At 43.0% G+C, this 23,012-nt stretch overlaps 1 protein-coding gene across 11 annotated transcripts in view; it reads right to left on the reverse strand.

Annotated features, from left to right (window-relative positions):
- LRATD2 (LRAT domain containing 2) overlaps positions 1-23,012 on the reverse strand; it is a 135,566-nt gene that overhangs the window by 54,999 nt on the left and 57,555 nt on the right. For 8 of the 11 annotated variants that reach the window (XM_047842455.1, XM_047842448.1, XM_047842454.1 and 5 more), the window contains one exon: positions 9,533-10,358. The exons of 2 other annotated variants lie outside the window; for them this stretch is intronic. The gene's annotated coding sequence lies outside the window, so the exon portion shown is untranslated. The remainder of the gene's footprint in view (positions 1-9,532; positions 10,359-23,012) is intronic. One more of the 11 variants, XM_047842450.1, reaches the window with a different exon arrangement.

The following is a 23,012-nucleotide window of genomic DNA, read 5'->3' on the forward strand; positions in this document are numbered from 1 at the left end:
CTCAACTGTCATCATTTTTGTTTTATTTTTTACTACTTTGTTACGGGCTGAACTGTATCCCCTACAAATGTGTATGTTGAAGTCCTGACCCCTGCTACCTCAGGATGTGACTATTATTGGAGATAGGGTCTTTGAAGAGATGACTAGGGTTGAATGAGGTCATTAGTGTGGGCCCTATTCAAATCTGACCCATGTCCTTATTAGTAGAGGAGATTTGGACACAGACACACACGGAGATAAAACTTTGTGAAGACACAAAGAGAAAATGGCCTGCAAGCCAATAAGAAAGGTGTTTAAGAAAAAAAACAACATGGGGCACCAGGGTGGCTTCGTCGGTTAAGCGTTCAACTTCGGCTCAGGTCATGATCTCAATCAAGGTTCATGGGTTTGAGGCCTGCATCCAGCTCTATGCTGACAGCAGGAACCTGGAGCCTGCTTCGGATTCTGTGTCTCCTTCTCTCTCTCTGTCCCTCTCTCACTTGCTCTCTGTCTCTCTCTGTCTCCCAAGAATAAAGAAAAAAAAAACACATTAAAAAAAAAAGATAGAAAAAAGAAAAAAACCCCTACAGACTGCAGACGCTTTGATCTTGGTCTAAAATCATGAGAAAATAAACTTCTGGCCTTCAGCGTGTGGCCCTTCATTATGGAAGCCCTTACAAGACTCAAATAGTGACTTTCTGGGCAGTGGGTACATAATAAATACAGGGAAAACCCTGCATTAGGAAGCTATGATCTCCGCTTTGCTTGAGCCAAGTCACAGCCCTCACAGAAAGGGCAAGAAACTCCAAATGAGCTTGTCCCAAATGGAGTCAGACGTGACTCAACCATGCTGGACACTGGTCTCAGCCTTCAAGTTCACTTTAGCAGCCCTGGAGCGATTGTAGTGTGAGCCTTTTCTGTATGATTTCCTAATGGCATTTGTGCCTTGTTCGTGCCCATATTTGAAAATGAACAAAACAGGCATTTGGTTAATTACATATTTTTAAATCTGAACAAATTTTATTCCTGAATCCAGCCCAGCTTGTTTTTCGCTACTCCAAATGCGACAGTGAGCTATGCGGGGTGACAGAGTAATTTTCTACCCAAAAAAATCACAACAATAATTTAAGAGCCCCAAAAAGAAACAGGAAGAGGAGGACAAGAGAGGATATTTATTTTCAACGAACACAGACGGAGCATGTTCTCTGTTCTCCGTACCAGCCTCTTTCATCAAGGAGCACACGGCCTTGGAGCTCATCTCACGTTCTCTGAAAAGCCTGCTTTACAACATACTGCTTCACAGCAAGGACTTTAAAACAAGAATGCCTTGGGTTTCAATACTGGCTTCATCACTTACTGCTCTGTTTCATTTATCTAGCTTGTAATCTCTCTGGGGCCTGCGTTCCCTCATCTTCTAAGTTTTATTACTGTTTGGAAGGCACTTATTAATTACTATCCTTCAAATTCAATAGAAACTGTCATCATTTGTATAAGAGTTTGAGACATTGTAAAGCACTTTTACATACGCTATTGTTTTTATCCCTAAAATGCCTCTGCGAAGCCAAGGGAGGGTATTGTTACACCTGTTTGATTTGTAAGGAAATTGAGTCTAAAGAGATTTGATGACAAGCAGGGAGACAGTTTTATACTTAATTCCACAACTTCAAACCCCTAATGCTAGGCTCTTTCCCATCAGTACACTGCCTTCTCCCTCCCTAAAGGTGACCTGGAAGGTTGCTTTAGGCCAGGATTTATTTCAAATACCTGCCTTCCCTCTTGCAAGTTGTAATCAACAATCCATAAACCAGGCAGACTGCAACCACGCCAGACAAACGCAAGTCTGCTAAATGCCTTTTGCTGAGACAACTGATATCAACAATGATGATCTACACACACACACACACACACACACACACACACGCATCACATACATCCCCTGGGGCTCCCTGCCTGGAATCAGGTCATTTTAAGAACTCATTTAATACAACTATGCTTTGAAAGGCAACTGCTATTGGCTCAGAATGGCACTGTCCGAAGGCAGCCCACTCCTGGAGCCCTAGCTGCTGACGGCAAGGGCCATTAACTAGCCTCCCGGCTCTTCATCACAGAATTTCCCCAGCGTGGGATCTGAGTGATCTCAAGTCAAAGGCCATTTGCCTGGGGTATGCTCTCTGATGCAGAATGTCTGGGCCTGGGCCTTGGCTTGTAAAGCAGGATTGCTCAGACTTTTTAAAATGCAATCTTCAGTAAAAAAGATATTTATGTCGTGACCCAGCCGCAAGTGTGTTTGGAAACAGTGGGTAGAGAAATCAGTTTAGTGAGTACAACCAAAATTTTTAAAAATTAATTAGAATAGAAGGGGATGAAATGGAATGAAATAATTATAGAATAGATTAGAAAGCGTATTGCATGTGGTCAGGATGATCTATCTATCTATCTATCTATCTATCCATCTATCATCTATCAATCAGTCAATCATGTGTCTATCTATGAACTGAGACTTCACGTTTAACCTACTTCTGACTGTGAGTCATAGTCAAAAAGGTTTGAAAGACCACAGTGCAGACCATGTCAACAGAAGGGTGTCGCAGTGGTTGGGGATTTGAAGAAAGAGCTGTAATAAGGTTTGAGAAGATGAGTGAATCCTACTTCTTCCCTCACTGGGTTCTTTCAAAGGCTCCTCCTCGTCATTTCCCAGCAACCCCCTTCCTTGCTGAGCACACGCAGCCATGTGAGATAGAGCCTGTGACATCCCCAGCCTCATGGCTGACCACTCCGTCGAAGTAATGAAACAAGGAGGCCATGAGGCTGGGGTGACTCTAATGCCTTGATAGCCTGTGAGCAAACCAAAACCCAAGCCAGGCTCAATGCATTGAAATTTGAGAAAATGAAACTGGAAAAACAATTATCCGAGACAGCCAACCAGACTTCCCCAAATAAGTCAACTGCTTACGGCTATAGCCAACCCAAAAATTTCCTTGCTTTGCTTCCACATCTCTATAAGGACTTAACCCTAAGCTCCTGTTTATGGTGGGGGGGGGGGGGCGTGGTTCCCAACCACCTTTGGTTTAGCAGCACCTAACTCAAATCAATGTATGCTCAAATAAACTCTTGAAAGTTTTCATGTGCCTCAGTTTATCTTTTAACAACTCCTGTTGCCATCCTGCCTAAGCTTCAGCAACACCAGTGCAGTTGCTGTTTGGGGAACAATCCAAGCTCCCCCATCCTTACAGGGTTCTGCTCGTCTATTTCTTCTACCTAGCATTCCTGTTCTTACTGTGCTTCTGCCTTGGTTACTCCTGTTCAATGCTTTCAATTGTACAATGGAATTAACCACCTATCTCCTCCAGAAAGCTTTCAGATCTCACTGAGCATTCATTCATTACCAGATTAGTCCCCTCTACATATTTAAATGTGTGAAGAAAGAAATCAATAAGCAACTAAGGAAATGATTGACAGAATGAATAAATGAATAATGCTTTTCCTGTCTTAGGATCCTCTAGAGTGAAGCAGGTACCTATACCTAGAAGGAACAATGGGCAGGATATAGTCCATCCTTGACTATACGGATAAGGAAGTGGATACAGAAGAAGAGTCACTTCCAAGGGTCTCACTGGAAATTAGTGGGAGTAAGGGCCAAATTCCCGGTTTCTTGAGAGATCCAGATCTAGAGACTCATCTTTCCATTAGACCTGTATTTACATCCCAAAGAGAAGGGAGAAGCAGGGGAGACCTTTTCTATGGTCTTCATCCAGGCAACAGGGGGACTCCAAGACATGTACACTTTGAAAGGGAAACTCCGGAAAGGAAAAAAAGAAACAAACTTTCCCTAGAACTAGCCCAGCTGATATAAGCAAAACCAAAAGAAGAGGTGAGTAGATTGCTTAATTCTGTGAAAAATGTGCCCCATTAGGCTGAACCATCCAGACTCATTAGTTTGGAAACTAAATTGCCTTTCAAAATACTGTTGTGTTACATCAGTGTTTAGAAATTCCTCTTGGCTCTGCAAATATTCAGTCTTGTGAAAAGAGATGCCATGCCCCTGAAAATATTTTCAACTGTCTACAGTATGGTTCTCTAAAATATTAGAGGTAGAAGAAAAAGAGAAACTGCCCCAAAGTCCTCATCTGATCATATAGAGAAGGAGGCAGGGTACTTGCTTGCCCAGGCTGTGCCCAGAACCTGTCCTGTCCCTTTCATGTTGGGGCACTTGCCTCCCACCATACTGCCTTATCTTTTGCTCGTTGCAGATTAGTTTTCTTCTTTAATTTTGTGAGAGAACATTCCTCCCAATTATAGGATTGAGATTTATGGAGATAACTGGAAAGCGTGAAATTCTATTGGCCTTCTCCCAGATTCCAAGATATCAGAGGAAAGATTGCAACACTGTCACATCAAATTAAGTGTCGGATGAAAAGAGCTCCAGGGAATCTTCAATCCAAGAGCTCCTTCCCATCTCACTCTCTTTCTCTTTGAACTCCTGCACTTTAAATAAAGCTCAATGGGAGCTGATCTCAGAAATAGCCACTTTTTCTCAGCACAGATTATATTGGGAAGAGATTTAGAATGGTAAGGTTGTGAAGTGTGCTCGGGGATAGTAATATGACTTGGAGAGTTCTTTGCATTTTACATTTCTTAATCAATAGTCAAAGAGATGCAATATTGAATATTATTTAAGTATTTATTTTAGAATATTTTGGGGCTTAATTTTGGTTGCAAAGATAATACAAAAAGCTCCCACATATCCCTCACCCAGTATCCTCTATCACCTACACCTTACAATACCGTGGGACATTTGTCACCGCTAAGGAACCAAGGCTGGTCATTATAACCAACTGAACTCTACACTTCATTTGGATTTCACTAATTTTGCCCTAATGCCCTTTTTTTGTTCCGGAGTCCCATGCAGGAAACCATGTTCCATTAAGTCATCCCGTCTCCTATACTTCTTTGATCTATAACGATTCCTTCAGATTGCTTTTGTTTTTGATGACCTTGACAGTTTTGAGGACTCCTGGTCGGAGAGTCCATACATTGGCCTTCACTCTGCGCTTGTCTCTTATCTTTTTCACAGTTAGACTGGGGTCATAGGTTTTGGAGAGGAAGCCTGCAGAGCTACCATGCCATTCCCGTCATATTTCGAAGGTCCTTGTGATCAACATGACTTATTGCTGATGATAACCCTGATCACCTGGCTGAGACATGGACTAAATCAAAACAGCAAAACTTTTTAACCACGTGTAAATCACTTCTGTTGCCAAAACTTCTCTCACTACACTTCCCGGGAGTACAGAAGACAGGCAGTTTGCAAAGCGTATCGCATTCTTCATCCTGATAGTTCTTTGTTCATGCTGCTGTCTCTGCCTAGAACTCACTCTCCTTCTGCCTTGGCTAATCCCTGCTCATCTGTCCATATTCAGTCTTGCTGATACTTACATTACTTTTTCTGGGACCCTCATTGCCTAGAGAGGCAGGGCAGGGTATCCCTACGTTTGTTCCCACAGTGCCCAGTTTGCACCATTTGGCATGCTGATTTATATGTGCTTACTCTCTACCACCTCCCTCTCATCTGTGAGCTTCTTGAATAACATGGCCATGTATTATATATTCTCATCCTTAGGGCATAAGAGCGCATAGAGGAAAGTTGAGAAATGCTCACTGAATAGGTGAGAGAATGAATAAACCAGAGCCTTACAACATTGTCCAGTGGATATTATTTTCATTTTTAAGATGGGGAAACTGAGGTTTGGAGATATTAGATAACTTCCTCGAAGTTAGGAAGTAAGTAAGGACTGTGTCCTTCATGTCAACTTCAGTGCTAATATCTCAAGAATTTGAAATGACCTGGTGATGTGTGCAAATTCCTTAATAGCTAGAGGTGGTTTTTGTGCTGTCTTGCCTCTTCTTCTAGGTTCAGCGGCTACTATTTGGGTCTTGATTAAAGTGTTTTAATGTAATGTAGTTGAACCTTAATTGTAAGAGCTTCATGTTCTCTCCTAAAATTTGATGCAGGGTGCCCAAGGGACTTCAAGGTTTGTCTCTTTGAAAGTGAATTTAAGAGCGTACCTAATGTTGGAGGCCCAAATGTGATCATTCACATTATTTGCACTCTCAGTTTGTGAGATATATATATATATATATATATATATATATATATATATATATATTTGGAAGCAATTGCTAGTCCTAATTTGGATTACAATCAAGGATGTCTGTTCATAAAGATCACTACATTTGGAGCTCATCCTTTGCTTTATACGGGATGATGCAGAGATCCAGAGAAGTGATTTATGTGCTGATGGCCAACCAGCCAGAAGGGGATGAGACCATGTCCTGAAGCTCCTCACCATGCCCTTCCTCCCCATCACTTGGGCTCCACTAGAATTGGCTGACTTCCAGAACACTAGGTAGTACATACATTCTCCACGGAGTATGATAAAATATTGGAGTTGCTGAAGACAGAATGAAGAAAACCTGGGCCATATGTACAGCCCTTCTCTCACCCCTTCTTTGTCCTCCTTTGCTCTTTCCTCTTCCCTCCCCCTCCTTCTGCTTGACAAGTGGGTTACAGTAAGAGAGAGGGAAGTGGGCACAGTGCCAAACTAATTATAACATCTAAACTTAACCTACAGCTAAACAAACATATGCTAGATTTTCTAGATGAGTTCCAATTTCAACGATTCTGTTCACTCTCCCTGAAGAATTTCTCACAATGCTACACTCAAAATGGGAACCTCACCACTCCTAGGAAAGGTGGGCAGTCCTTGTAGCTGTGCCAGAGAAGCTCCAGCTGACTGACAACATGGGTAGAGTCTTCTTTCCTGGCATTCTGCATCATTGTTGTTTTCCAGCACAAACTCTCAGATCACCGATTCCCCCTAACTGTTGGTTAACCATCCTGTCCATTCCCATCCACAGCTGCCAACCCAAGGACACCCCAGCTGCAACAGTGGCCATCAGACCACTGGAGCCCCTACTCAGATTTTTTTGTATGGCCTCCAAGCTAAGAATGGTTTTTGCATTCTTGAATGGTTGAAAATAAATCAAAAGGATAATAGTATCTCTTGACATATGAAAAGCACATGCACATGAAATTCAAATTTCAACATGCATAAAGTTTTGAATTTCATTGATTAAAAATTTGTAAAAATTAGTTTTTGTTTTTTTATATAAGTACCTATATAATCGTCTCAATTTTGCCTCTTGGCCTACAAAGCCTAAAATATTTACTACCTAGCTCTTTACATTAAAGATTTGTTTTCCCCTGTTATGGAGAAAAACTGTAATGTCATAGTTAGAAACTCATGTCTTAGTAAGCTGACTTGGATGGAATCCCCATCTGTGGGGCTTCAAAGCTGGGTGATTTGGGGGCAAGTTACATACCCCTCGCAAATTTGCTTGTCAATTAAATGGGAGAAAATAGCACTTGCCCTGTAAGAATATCAATGAGGATTAAAAGGGAAGATACACGTAAGGCACTTAAGCATGTGCCTGGCACATAACGAGCACTCAGTAAGTGTTGGTTATTATCAGTGTCTACATCATCATCCCTGTTATCTTTGTCATTTATTATTAAAGTGATTCTTCTGAAGTTCAGTTCAGAAACTCGAAATCTCTCTAAAGTGGGTCCTCTACTGAAACAGTGATTACGGGGAGAAGCTGATAACAGGAAAGCATGTAAAACTCCCTTTCAGGCTCCTCAGTCCGAAGTTCTGATAACAGGGAACCTGTATACTGGGCTCTCACTGAGATGCTGATCTAATTAAGTTTATGCACATTAGAGAGTCTACAAGGCTTAGCCCTCACAGAGGAGGCATTTTTGTATTAACAGAGTTACTTATTTCACCAAATAAATCTTTAGTTGTTGAAATAAGTAGATGATGGAGAAGGGAAATTGGTCAATGATGGTAGAAAAAGAATACCTACCTAATTTTTGTGCACAGGAACCAGTCCGCCCTTAGTCCCTGTCAATGTCACCTTACATACTTCTCACTACTCCCATTTAGGATGATTCAATAACCCTCCCTCTGCCTCCTCCAGCCCAATACACATTTACATCACCTACACACATACTTTAATTTGTCTTTACGAAAGCCTGATATATATAAAAATGGCATTGTATTGTTTTGTTTTTAAATATTTATTTTCATTATAAATGCCATGTTACCATATCATTGAAATTTGGGGAAACAAGGAAATAAAAGAGAAAAAAAGCCAATATCCCACTTCAGACGTTACTTTTCCTGAGCATATGCTTTTTCAGAATTGTACTCATTTTTTAGGTATATTCGTATCATTCAACAAAGTCACACTCCGCAATTTTCACCTGCTTGGTGAAAACATTTTTCTGTGTTATTTTATAGCCTTCGTAACCATTGGTTAGTTGTAGGCCGGACACAGCTAACCCAAATGGTAACTTTGAGGGAACTAAACTGTCCTTTTCCCAAGCCAAGGCAGTCCCACTGTTGGATAAGCAGAGCACAGACTAGATTTCAGTCTTTACTGGTCTCTACTTGCCCTTGGTTGGATGGCCTTGTACAGTGAACGATCTAAAGCACTGTGCATGGCAGCTTTGGCCAGCTGCGTATCTGTTCACATCTCTATCCTGGAGTCTTAGACTATGAATCACAGGATGCCAGTTGTGACCCTTTGGGGCTTTTACTTCACCTGTGTTTTTACACTACTGAGTTCTGAATCTTTAAAGGTATGATAGATGTAACGCCAACGATAGGTAGGGGAGATACTAATGAAGTAACAAGCCATAAAAATAAAGGAACAACACTAAGAAGGACTCAGGAATCAGATAACTAGGTTAAAGTCCATCTCCTCTACTACCCGTTGTAGAGCAAAGTACAATAAAACATTTATTTGGTCTTTGTCCCCAGTTCCTGGCACAGGGCTCCTAAAAACCCTGGGGTTTCCTGAGTGATCGGTGTGTCTTTTATTACTCATAACAAGGCCCCTTTTGATTATATTTGAGTTTATGCTAATGAAGCGTTACAGGGTAGAGGTCCCAGATAGCATCAGGATGGGAAAAACCAAACCTGTGATCAGTAGGTAAGAACTTTCAGCCCCTCCAGCCATCCACCCTACCCTAATGTCAAGGGAGGGAAGGAGGGGGGGGGGCTGTAGATTCAGTTACAAAAACTCTTGAACGACGAAATTTAGAGAGCTTCTGAGTTGAAGAACACATCGATGTGCTTGGAGAGTGGTGCACCCCAACGGGCTCCTCACATTCCCCCACTCCATGCACCATATACCTTGCCTTATACATCTCTTCCATTTGTCTGTTTCTGAGTTCTAGGCTTTATGCAGAACTGGTACAGGAAAACCTTGGTTTGCGAGCATAAGTCATTCTGGAAGCATACTTGTAATCCAAAGCACTTACATATCAAAGTAAATTTCCCCATAAGAAATAATGGAAACTCAGATGATTTGTTCCACGATCTAAAAATATTCATTTAAAAAAGGATGACGACACTGTAATACTCTACAAAATAATAAAGAAAAATGTAAAGAAAATAGAAAAGTAAACAAATTAACTTGCACTTACCTTTGAAAACCTTTGTGTGGGTGTGAAGGAGACAAGAGAGAGGAGGGTTATTGTGTAGGACAATTTTCACTATCACTAACGGAATCGCTGCTGTTGGCTTGATGGAATCCTTTTCTCTTCGTTCAACTTTAACAAGGAAACTGTCCAGTGACACTTGCTTTTGCCTCCTTTTGAGGACTTTGTGCAAATGTGACATCACGTTGTCGTTAAACAGATTCATCGCTTGCCCTGCTACAGCCTTATTCGGGTGGTGCTTTTCCACAAAATTTTGCAGTTTCCCAAATTTTACACATCTCCCTAATCTCATTTGAAGTGAGGGATTCCTCCACCTTTCTCTCCTCCTCCTCTACAGGCGAGAGGTAGATGTAGACTTCTTGTGAAATCTTGCAATTTCGACCGCTCGCATACCTCGTTCATACTTCTCGATGATTTCCTTCTTAACTTCCACTGTAATCATCTCCTTTTTCTTACTGCGTTTCTTTTCAATCTTTTTCTGCATGGGAGCCATTTTATGTGCTCGCACGGATGTTGACTATAGTACAGTATTAATAAACTCTTGTCATGTACTGTGTTTAATGTAACTGGCCACAAGGCAGCAGAGGAAAGGGTCTATATCTGCAGGCAGCCTGACCTAGAGTGAAGCAAGGCATTCCTAAGCTTACTCTTGTCTGGAAAAGCAAAGGAGTGTTCATAGGCGCTTTGAAGAGACAAAATACACTAGTGCCAGCTGTAGGCGCCTTCCAACATTCTGAAAAATCACTGATTTCTGCCAAACTCTGCCATCTGAGACGGACCATCCAAGCATGGGAGAGGATCACCCACAATCCTGGAGACAGAGAGAGAGAAAACCATTGGCTCAGTTGTGATCATGTGACATTCAGTGTCACGTACTACTCATATTGCAAGACGTCACTCATTTATCAAATTAAAATTTATTAGAAATGTTTGCTCATCTTGCAGAACACTCGCAGATCAAGTTACTCATAACTCAGGGTTTTACCATAAATGAAAATAAGTGTTTTTCCGAATTCTGTGAGTCATTTTAGTAGATTATAGAACCTGATGAAGGGAGTCATGGGAGCCTCCAAATCTGGAGTGAGCTGGCCAGGAGTGTGGGTGGCCTGGCCATTCCATCCATAGCTGGCATCTGAGGTAGGGGCAGTCTTCTGGGGTCTGTGTTACCTCCGGGTGGATAGTGTCAGAATTGCATTGCATTGCTGGATACCCAGTTGGGATTGGGGAATTAGAGAGCTGGGATGGGAAAATGACACACATTTGATATCCGAAGTGGGGTCAGAAAACACCACACAACACCCTTCATGACTGCCGGTGACAGTTCATAGAACAGGGGAAGAGATTTCCCCAGCATGGTCCAAGCATTCCCGGGTTCTCCAGTTCTCATTCCTTCCCAAGCACCCACTAATGGGAGTGCGGACACACTTGTTAGGCAAAACCCTCCCAAGGTACAACCTCCCCAGGACAAATCTGGGGAAAGAATCTTCTGAACCACAAGAACGAAAAAACTAATTTGGAAGTGCTTCATAATTTGAAAAGTTCATCTCTACCCATAGCATCTGTAAATCACATTATCCTGCAGAGTAGAGTGAAGCCCTTTTTATTTAACCTTCCCCCCTTCTAAATTGGGCCACTTGGAGCTTGCAGGGAAAAAGAACAGACCCCATGGCAAGAGCTGCTTCCTTCATTACTGGAAGAAAATCAGTGCAATCGCTGTCCTAGCAAGGATTCAATTAAATTCTTAGCCAAAGGCCCTTGTTCTCTGTAGTTTCTATCTAAGGAAAGAAGGCGAGAGAAAGCTCTTGATCTCTCGATGACTCCAGGTTTTGCTCTTAGCTTCATCAACATTTTATTCATATCTCTGTAGTGGTACTCAACATTGCAGGATTTATCTTTTTGCTGCTTTCTCCCCCTCGCCTTCTCCTACCCTATTAAACTGGATGCACCTCAAAGGCAGGGTCGACTCACCTTGCACAGCAGAACCCGGTAGAGTGTCTGGCCTATAGCAGGCATCCAGTGAGTAAGTGGATGAGTTTGTGGGAGTCTATATGTATAAATAAGGCATGAATGAATACACAAATAAATAGCTAGTTAGGCTAATAAGGCCGACCTTTCAGGATTCTTGCAAATAAGGAAGGAAACTGGAGGGAAGAGGGAGCACAGTTCCTAGTCTGTGTCCCTGTTGAGTAAACGTTAAGTTTCCTCCGTTCATTTGCTAAATACAAAGGCTCCCATTTTGCCTCTGGGGTTTATGACGTCATTATCATTTATATGTTGCTTTACTGTAGTAATTGGACACTTTTAAGAAGTCCTCAGCTCAGTTTTTGTCTGTGCTTTTAGCTGTTATGTGTCTCATTTTATCGCGGTATTGCAATGTATTCCAGGGAGCAAATCTCTATTCTCATGTTATAAGCAAAGAGCCTCCTTGCCAAGGATGGTTGAGTGTTAAGTGCAGCATCTATTTGGGATGACAAGTGGGGTCCTTGAAAAAATACAGGGTGTATATAGAAGAAGATAGTCTTTAACCTAGAAGGGGGAAACATCAGCATATTGCAATAATTTAGGGAGAAAGTGGGTAAGAATATCTTAATTTTAAGTGATATATGAAACCCACTCAGCCATTAAAGGAAGAAAATTTTTTAACCTTTAAAAGGGGGGAGAGGGGGTATCTCTCTAGTGTGCAGATAAAATAGTATGCAGAAAAAAAAATTGCTAGGAATATCATAATTCAAAAGCAGATACTAAAACTACTCAGCCACAAACAGTGTATAAACACAAAGCCTTTCCAGATGTATTTGCTCATTAAAAGAGAAAGCACTTTCCAGGTTTGATTTTCTATTTTATTCTGTTTAGCTGTGTGTGTATAGTACTTCCTTTTATCTTTACTTAATGAGAAGAAGCAAAAGAAAATAGAGTAGGAATTGCTAAGTCAAGTTATGTTCATTTTAGCCCATCAGAGGTTTGTTTTGTTTTTTGTTTTTCAGAGAATCAGGGTACCTCCAGAATATTCAAAATAAACTAAAATGGGATTTTGTTTTTCTTACTCATGCCCAACCTCCTTAAAAACAAAAACAAAAACAAAAACAAAAACAAAAACAAAAACAAAAACAAAAACAAAAACAAAACCACTCTGCCCACTGACCTGTATAAAACTGAAATTTGGCATCCATGAACCAAGCCATGGTTCTTTTAAAAACCTTCAGAGTCATAGCCATTCTCTCCCTTGGATAGAACCACAGGATACCTAAATATAATTACCATTTAATTTGTTTTCTCCCTCTTGGTGATGATAAACTTTGTTGCAACAAAGTTCCAATTAAGGAAGAATTAAGAGAAACCACGCCTCTCTGGATCTAAGCAGAATTCAAGGGGGCTCCTGGCTTGGGTCTTCTAAATGGGAGAGGAGCCAGATTATTTGCGTAGCTTAATTTATATCCATTACAATTACAATATGGTGAGTCTGATGCCGGTAATGATGGCTTGGAAGCCAGCCAAGGTTTCCCTTTCCCTCCGTCAGGCTCTGGCCGGGTGTGCCTTTCAGAGCCCCTCCTGCCCAGGCTTCTTTCCATTGTCCATAACCAAAAGGCTTTCCCATTCAGGCCACAACAAGCCCCACTCAGTACCCATGGTCAAAGAAAAAAAGGATCAGCACATAAATTTAACTGACGGAGTCACCAGGGATTAGAAAACAGAATCTGGCAATAAATATGGTAATTAGGTAATTTGAGACTTTAGCGCAAGGTCTTTTGAAAATGCAATCTCAGAACTGGAGTCTGGAGCTGATTTTTGCACCATTAAGGAGAATTACGAAGAGTCGAAACTTTTTAATGATATTTAAGTATTTTTCATTGGCCAGTTAGTAACTGCTCTGTCCACACTAGGGAAATTTTAATGATGCGGCTAGGAAAAAGACCCCTAGCCTATTCCAAGCTGCCCAGTCCAAAGCAAACTCCCATTCCTCTGGAAGGCAAAGCAGAGTTTGGCTTGAGTATGTAATGAGCACTTAGTGGATGCTTAAGAATTCAATTCAGCTGCTACTTAGAAGAAAGAGAAAGAGCTGGGGGGAGGGAGGGAGGGAGGAAGGGACGAAGGAGGGAAGGAAGGAAGGGGAAGAAGAATGAAGCAGCCATCTTTTTCCCCCCTCTAATTTAATAGCGTGGACGTTTTAATTGTTTTGCCATTTCACAGAGGAGAGTTTGGGGCATTTAATCAATCTGTGGGTTGTGCCTCAGCATGCTGTGTTGGCTGTGAAGAAGCCTTGATTCATCAAGGAAGGCTTCCCTTTGTGTTTGGAAAAGGAAGAGAGAAGGCAGCTCAATGTGACTCCCTTCAGAAGGTCACTTCTAAACACCCAAGACTGAGTCTTGAGCTCCTCCTGGGGCCATTGCCTCCCGTCTCCCTGTACCCTCACAGGGGCGGTTGTATTGAGATCCCTGGTTTTCTGGTCTCTCCTCCTCCCCCAGCTTTTGAGCTCCTCCAAAGAAAGGACGATGTGCTGTTCCCTATGGGACCCCAAGTCTTTCCACAGCTCCTGGTACATAACGGCTCAGTTATTTATTGAATAAATGAGGGGGTAGGGCCCATAGGAATAAAAAATGCTCTCATCATATAAAAACTCTGTGTATTGGAAAGATTCCAGGTTCTATTTTCCTGCAAAGGCTATTTGTGTAATTCCTTGTACTGTCCTAAACTATAATCTTTGAGGCCTCAAGATAAAAGAGCCTTGGAATAGTAGCTCTCAACCTGATTAGTGATCAAAATCACACTCAAAAGTGAAAATATCGATTTCCTTGTGAAATTCTAGGATGGGGGTCTGAAATGCTACTGTTTTGTCGTAGTGGAATTGGTAGCTAGATCTCTACTTAATCCTGAAACACTGGAACCCCTGCTTTTGAAATTAGATCATCTAATCCTTGCAGTTGATGGATTAGGTCATTGGCTAGAAAGAATAAGGGACCTTGGGCAACCAAGGTCAAAAGCAAGTCAGTGGCAGAGGCAAGACTTGGACCTACGTTTCCTGATTCTCAGCTCTTAAAGCTCTTTCTTGCACTTCAAGTGCTTAAGAGTTTACTGAGCACCTATTATGTGCCAGCACTCTGCTGGGTGTTGGAAATAAAAGACAAATAGTAATAAAGCTCCTTTATCAAACACTTAGTATGTATGCGATACGTAGTGAAGTGCTTTATATAACACAACCCTGGAACGTATTATTATAACTGACTCAGAGAATGTCAGCCTAAAGAGGTTAACTTGCTCAACAGTAAAAAAATAAAAATAAAAATAAATAAATCAGTGGTTTTTAAATAGTGGGTCCTGCTGGGGGCGGGGGGAATTCAGTCTAACAACAGAGCTCAGAAACACCTCTATGCGGTTTGATCCAGTTTTCTCCCCCAACACTCCTCCCACCCCTATCTTTCCTGGAGCTGGTGACTTTGACAACATCACTCAAACTGGGGCAGGAGACAGACCCTCTTCAGCATAAGATACAGGATATAATAAGGTATAGAAGATGTGTCTAGAGGAGCTGGGTTTTGTGGAATAAGGCCTTTGTGGATTTTTTTTTCTTCATCTAGTCACTCTCTGGCAGACCAGTGAACTGTGAAACCCACTGCTTCTCTTTCCCACTTCTATCCCCAAACCCCAAACCCCTGCTAGGCCTCTAGCAGCTGCAGAAACAAACATAAAAGGATACTTAACGTGGAAGAGTGGACTTTGAAGATAGGACAGAGTGGGTGACAGGGTTAAAAGGGCTCAGGGTGTTGATTTGGGAGGAAAGAAGGTAAGTGGGAAGGGTCCCAAGGGTCACACCCTGCAGGTGACGAAGGTGGCCCAGGAGCCTGCTTGGAAATCCAAGGACAAAACCCCAAACCCATGATGATATGGAGCTCAGGGAAAGGCAGATGATCTAAAAAGGCCATTCCCAAATGCCCGTTATTTCATAGATTCTCACTCAACAGAAAAGCGAAATATCTTATCCAGGATTTCATGTGCTCTTTATGTGTTTTCTGCTGATCTTAACATTTTCTGACAGACTGTTCTATCCTTGTCTTCCATGGTGGGGTGGAACAGGGAACAGAACAATGAGCACATTCCAGAAGTGCTATGGAGCCCAGATAAAAGAGAAACGAAATCTGCCTGAGGATAGGGTGTAGGATGAAGACAATTATCAGGGAAAATGTGGCAATGTTGGGGCAAGCCCTGCAAGCAGAAGGAGCCTTGAAAGTATAGCTGTTTGGAACACAATCCTCAGGCAGAGGGTCTCCTGTTCTGGAAACTTGCTGAAATACGGATTCTTAGACCTTCTCTCTGAGACTTGACTCTCTGAGGTTTAGAGGAGGGTTGTTGTTTTTTTAAAACTTGGTGTACCTAACTCTAATTCAGGAGGTCCCTGACCTTGGATGGAAAACATTTCACATCTTTATTTTCACTAACCCTTATTTTTCGTAACATGATTTTTAATGTTTATTTATTTTTGATAGAGAGAGAGAGACAGAGCGTGCAAGTTGGGGAGGGACAGAGAGAGGGGGACAGAAGATCTGAAGCAGGCTCTGTGCTGACAGCAGTGAGCCAGGTACGGGGCTCAAACTCACAAACTGAGTTAGCGACCTGAGCCGAAGTTGGACGCTTAACCGACTGAGCCACCCAGGTGCCTCTTTTCACTAACCTTTAAGAGAAGTTTAGCATTTTGAAAGTAGGCCACAAACTCGGGAAGTATCAGTATCTGTGATGCCACCAACAGACACCCCAAATATTTTGAAGTCACGTTATTATTGTTGTAGATACTGCAAAATAATGTTTATGCTGAAACAACTGAAGCTATTAAACTTGATGTTAAATCTTATTTAATGTGTTAATAAATAAACATATATATTACCACATCAGAAAATTGATATATAGTTATAGAGATAGAAAACTATATAATTATTTCCCCTTGTAGGTCCCACGTATTTAATTGTGTGCATTGTGAGAAGGGAGTCCAAGGGAGGGGTCTGAGCACAAAAAGTGCCATTACTTCTTACAGGGTAAGTTCCAAAAATCTCCATTTTTAATATGTAAACCTGGTATTTCTGATGCTAACGGTCTAGAGACCAAACTTTGAGAGTTGCTGGTGTAGGTTATGTGTGTATGTGTATATGTGTCTGTGTGGTTGTGGGGGAGGGGGTAGGAGGTCGGAGTGAGTGTGTGTATGAATATGTGTGTATGTGTGTGTACGTGTATGTGTGAATGCATGTGTATATGTGGGTATGCATGTGTGTGTATGTGAATGCGTATGTGTATGTTTGTGTACGTGTATATGTGAATGCGTGTGTATATGTGGGTATCTATGTGTGCGTGTATGTGAATGCATGTATATATGTGTGTGTATGTGTGTGTGTGTGTGTTTGTGTATGTGTGAATGCGTGTGTATATGTGGGTGGGTGTGTACGTGTGTATGTGAATGTGTGTGCGTGCGTATGTGTGTATGTGTGTATGTGAATGTGTGTGTATACGTGGGTGTGCATGTGTGTGTATGTGTATATATGAATGCGTGTGTATATGTGTGTGTGAATGTGTGTGCGTACGTGTGTATCCCTAATGCAGAGGAATTGGGGGTGAAACGTAGTGTTACAGAGCAACGGCGCACAAAAATGAGACGGCAAAGTCAGCTGGGCCTAATACGCAAGTCTTCTTGAGAAAGTTTGTTAAGCACAGCACAAGGAATGTCACACTCTCAAACTTAAATGTAAAGTCATAAACGAGTAATGCATACCACTTAGCCACCCAGCTGTAATTTATTCCTCACTTCCTACAGTCACTGTTAAATCACAGAAGCAAAGCTACCAGGGTTTATGACAATAGTGGATTTATGTGTGTGCTATGGCTCTTATTAGCCTGAAATCCAGGCCAAGAATAGGAATGAAAACAAATGAGCTTCGAGAGACAAAAGGAAGCAGGAAATGCCAAGAAACCAGGGCTCCACTGGTAACAAAGGTGGGGACCTGGGGCTCCGGGATCATTCTGGCAGGCTGATCTCCCCTTGGCTGGTGTCCAAAGAAAGAAGAGACGGCAGCCACAAAGGGAGATAATATGCATGCCACCCACAGTCTTACTTCAAGTGTTTTATTTGACCTCTTCACGTTTAATTATAAACCACATTCCTTTGTGGGTTCAAAGGGAACCAAGAACTAAATTTCATATATATATCCTGCAATCCAGATACCGTATATACCTGATCTCATTGAACTTTGAGGGAGCGACTCTAGTCCCCATTTGACAGTTACATGAAACCCACATGGCTAAAGATTGTGCTTAGCGGCTAAAAGGGCTACTGCCGTGATCAACCCTCGCTACTTTTCCAATTCCACGCTGCTTCTCTAATTTGTGCTGAGGAATTTCTGCAATTAGATGGGGAGAGAAATTACATACCATTTGTCTTGAAAAACAAAATAAAGTTAAAGACGGAAACACGCACTCATTTTTCTCTTCAGCTACCCAAACACAGTCCAGTCGAAAGAGAGTGAAAGGATTATTCTAAGTACAAACCCTCAAGGACAAAGAAAACAGGAGAGGACATAATAGCGGCATAATCTGAGAAGCTACAAAGCAGATGGATGATTGATATGACAGTGAATGCAAAGGGCTGATCCAAAGCCTGCAGTGGGAAAGCCAGTTGTACAAGCTGGTTTATGCTGTGTCCCCAGAGAACCAGAAATTGGTGGCGCTGTGTATCTCTGGAGAGGGGGACCTTGGAGGCTAACAACAAAAGGATTCCTTTAAAATAGGCTTAAGAAGCAGTGAAACCCCACATTGATTTCTCTATGAATCACAGTCAGGAGTCAGTTGCTTTACTGCAGCAAAAAGCCTGGAGGTTTATTCTTTGGAAGAGCACAACCAACTCGGTGGCCACCCATATTAAGGTGAATTCGGGTTGGCTTCCCACATCCTCTCCTTCCTTGGCTGTGTACTGGGTTCCCAGTCTCCTTAAAACCTGCTGAATCTGGAAGATGGTGATAAATGACCCAGACTCTTGCAGTGAAACGATGGTCTCAAAAAAACAAAAACAAAAAAACCGAGAAGATGCGCTGGGGGTTGAGAAGGCACAGTAGCCAGAGAGAAGCATAAATTTCCCACCACCAGCTTCACAGAAATGCTGACACCAAAGATTGTGGGTGAGATTTCTGACTTCTGCAGTGAGTGTCAGCATGATGCCAGATACCACAGACAGTTCTAAAAGTGCCCAAGTTTCCCGTGAAATTTCCTGGCAAGACAACTGGGTTCCATCCTCAGAAACGCACTAGGTTTGGTAAATGTCATGATTGGACAGAGCCTTAGCACCAGGGCTGTCTGATTCTGCCTTCCCCTTGTTTTCAGGGAGAAGAAGAAGGGTAAAGAGGAGGCCATGGGGAGGACCAATGTTTATGGACTCACTGCAATCATCTACTGTGTGCTGTCCCTGAAATAGCAAGAAAAAAAAAAAAAAAGAAAGCTAAAAGCCCATAGCCACTAGAAGTTGCTCTGGACAACAGTGAAGACATTCTTTCATGGCCTCTCTCTCCTTCCACCAGCAGATGCTGCTAAAACGGAGAGAGTATCTTGGACTTTCTTTAAGAACGGGGGTGAGGGGCGCCTGGGTGGCGCAGTCGGTTAAGCGTCGACTTCAGCCAGGTCACGATCTCGCGGTCTGTGAGTTCGAGCCCCGCGTCGGGCTCTGGGCTGATGGCTCAGAGCCTGGAGCCTGTTTCTGACTCTGTGTCTCCCTCTCTCTCTGCCCCTCCCCCATTCATGCTCTGTCTCTCTCTGTCCCAAAAATAAATAAACGTTGAAAAAAAAAAGAACGGGGGTGAGAGGGGCCCCTGGATGGTTCCGTCAGTTAAGTATGACTTCAGCTCAGGTCATGATCTCATGGTTCATAGGTTCAAGCCCTGTGTCGGGCTCTGTACTGACAGCTCAGAGCCTGGAGCCTGCTTCGGATTCTGTGTCTCCCTCTCTCTCTGCCCCTCCCCCACTCACACTCTTCTCTGTCTCTCTCAAAAAAATAAATAAAACGTTAAAAAAAAAGAACAGGGGATGAGAGAATTAAAAAAAAAGGTTTTTTTCAAAGTTTCTGCCTTGCTAAGATTAACGATACGTGATGAATAGCTCACTAACTTAGGAAAACATTCCTATGTCCTTTGGGGTTAGGAAAGACAAGACGCAGCTGTGATTTACAAGGAGAAGGTTGAAACCAAAGGGGGGATAAAGTACCCTGGAAAATAAAGGGAGTTTTCAACCCACCCCAATCCCCCAACCCACACCCCAGGAGGCTGCAGGGTAGAAGACATAGGAGGGCAGGGCTGAAGGGAGGACCAACACCAAGAGGTGATACCAGGCTGAGACCTAAGGAGAACTAGGCCGACAATGTTCATCCTTGGGGCTGGCCAAGGAAGTGTTGGGAGAGTGATAGCCGATACTCGCTTTAAGAGGTGCCTTTTGTTCTTCATGGTAGTCAGGCTGGCCCTGACAACCGAGTCAGAAGATGAGAAGATGCGTGACGTTGGCAGGTCTGTAAGGTCACAGATGCTGGGGTCAGTGCCTCCTGAATCTGGCTTATACTTGAGAACAGCTTTTTTTTTCTGGGCCTGAGCTGAACAAACCAGTAATGAAGCAATCATGCCTGAGGTTTGAGCCCATTGGGGTGTGGGGTCCCTGTCACAGAGTATAACCCTGGGAAGTGGACCCAGGAATCACTGTCCTTGGTGTAAGAACCATCTTCTCTGGGAGCCAGGGACTCTGACCCAGCTCTGCATTTTGGACTTGACCTGGCCCCAGACCATCTTCTATTTAGCAACCAACATTTTCCTCCCTTTCTGTTCTTTGCCATCCCAGACATCATGCTCAGATCGAGACTGAAGTGCTGACTCTGGGTTCTCTTCCAACTTTGTCTGTCACATACTATGAACAACTACAATATTAACAGCTACCATATTAAGAAAACTTACTACATGCCAAGCATTGTTCAAAGTGTTTTCTGTGTATTAACTCATTTAATCTTCATAAACCCCTTCGAGATAGCGGCTGGTGACATGCCCACCTTTCAGTTAGAGATGAAAGGCTGTTGGCCTGGACTCCCGCAGGCCCATCCTGCTGTGCAGATAATAAAGGGAGGTATAGCCATCTGAGCCTCGGTTTCTACCACCCCTGTTCAGTGTTTGCAAAGTCCCCCACCAGCCAGCCAGGGGGCCTGGAGTGGGGCGGGGGAAGCACTGTGGATCCCCATGCATTTAGTTTGTCATTTACACTGACTGCATCCAAGTCAGCAGAGGGCACAGTGGTCTGCCGTACCCAAGATTTTCCTCTTGGCCAAACTGTGCCAAACTCACTTCTCCCCAGACCTTCCTCCAGGGAGCTCTTGCTAGGTCACAGGTACAATTTTTTTTTCTTTTTGTTTTTGTTTTTTTTTTCTCATTATAACATCCTGATCCCCAAGAAGGAGTTACCAAGGTAACCAGGAATGATGCATACACACAGTCTTTATGGAGACTTCATCTCCACTTAATCGGATTACGTGTTCTTGGCTTACTCTGTTTCTGTGATAACAAGAACATGACATTTTCTTCTTATGTAGTTTCCTGCTCCTTATTCTGCATTTCGCTCACCCTTTCTCACTGACCTTCAAACTTTTTCCAGAAGTTACTACCAACTCAAGAATTTACCAGATGTGAAAACTCCCTAACCTTCCGTGAAATAGATAACCTTTTTGAGCCAAGCTTCCCCTCCACATGAGGCACGTGGAGATTCCTTAGAAGGAGAAGGACCAGATGTTTGGACTCCCTTCTAAAATTTTTTTTTTCAACGTTTATTTATTTTTGGGACAGAGAGAGACAGAGCATGAACGGGGGAGGGGCAGAGAGAGAGGGAGACACAGAATCGGAAACAGGCTCCAGGCTCTGAGCCATCAGCCCAGAGCCCGATGCGGGGCTCGAACTCACGGACCGTGAGATCGTGACCTGGCTGAAGTCGGACGCTTAACCGACTGCGCCACCCAGGCGCCCCTGGACTCCCTTCTATACCACTGTATGCTCTGAGAAGTGATTTGAAGACATCCTGTACAACTCAGGTGGCAAAGATGGACACTGCAGTTAAACACACACACACACACACACACACACACACACACACACACACATCACTTCCTATCTTCTTGATGATTAGAAGAGACAATGTTTTAACGTCCCTGAGTTCCCCTGCCTTCTCTCATGTCTCTCTTTCCTTGAATCCCTAAATAGATCATCTCAAGTCCCCATTCTACGAGACTGAGAGAAGTCCGAAATGTTCCCAAGAGGTCTGAAGATTCTCACGATTCTGCAAAGTACCACATAATAAAGCCGTTCTTGTTTTTAATGAGTTAGTTTTTAAAAATAATGTCAGGGCACCTGGGTGGCTGAGTCAGTTAAGTGTCCAACTCTTGATTTTGGCTCAGGTCATGATCTCAGTGTTCATGAGATCGAGCCCTGCATCGGGTTCCATGCGGACAGCACAGAGCCTGCTTGGGATTCTGTCTCTCCCTCCCTCTCTGCCCCTGCTCTGCTGTCTTTCTTTCTCTCTCTCTCTCTCAAAATAAATGAATAAATACTTTATTCAATGAATAAAAACTTTTAAAAATTAATTAATTAAAATAATGTCAAGTGACTACCATGAAGAACAAAAGGCACCCCTTAAAGCGAGTATCGGCTATCACTCTCCCAACACTTCCTTGGCCAGCCCCAAGGATGAACATTGTCGGCCTAGTTCTCCTTAGGTCTCAGCGTGGCATCACCTCTGGGCGTTGGTCCTCCCTTCAGCCCTGCCCTCCTATGTCTTCCACCCTGCAGCCTCCTGGGGTGTGGGTTGGGGGATTGGGGTGGGTCGAAAACTCCCTTTATTTTCCAGGGTAACAGCAGCCCTGGGAAAATAATACCAACATGAACTTGGTGGCCCTGCTGCCTTTGTCCACCTCTGAGCAGGTCATGTTCCCATTGTCCTCTGAGTAGCTCTTTCCACTTGGAGTCTTTGGTACCAGTCCTTTCTTCCTCAGAATATCATCTGGGTCCCTTAAACAAAATGGCCCACCACTCCCCAGAGCTCTGCAGGCCACAAGGAGCAGAGGTAAGGAGGTCATGGACTGTTGGCTGCTGTCTAAAGGGAATGGAATTAAGCAGAAATACAATTTTGGATTCACCCTCTCCTAGGGTGGGACCATCTTATGAGAGGAAAAGATAGGATTCAGTCGGCAGGGAGGGAAAAATTAGGACTGAGGGGGGGGGGGGACAGATTTTGGAACAATGCTGGGAGTGTCTGACCACAGCAAACCCCCTTAGGCTTAAGGTTCCTCTTAGGAAAGTAACAGATACCACCTGCTCCCCCTCAGGTTTCCCTCAGGAATCTGACAAAAGACCTAACTAAAAACAAATAGTGGACCATAAAATGTATGACCCACTGGGAATGATATGGCCTTAGGCCACCCCTC

The sequence above is a fragment of the Prionailurus viverrinus genome, chromosome F2, assembly GCF_022837055.1.
Source record: "Prionailurus viverrinus isolate Anna chromosome F2, UM_Priviv_1.0, whole genome shotgun sequence".
Taxonomy (NCBI): Eukaryota; Metazoa; Chordata; class Mammalia; order Carnivora; family Felidae; genus Prionailurus; species Prionailurus viverrinus.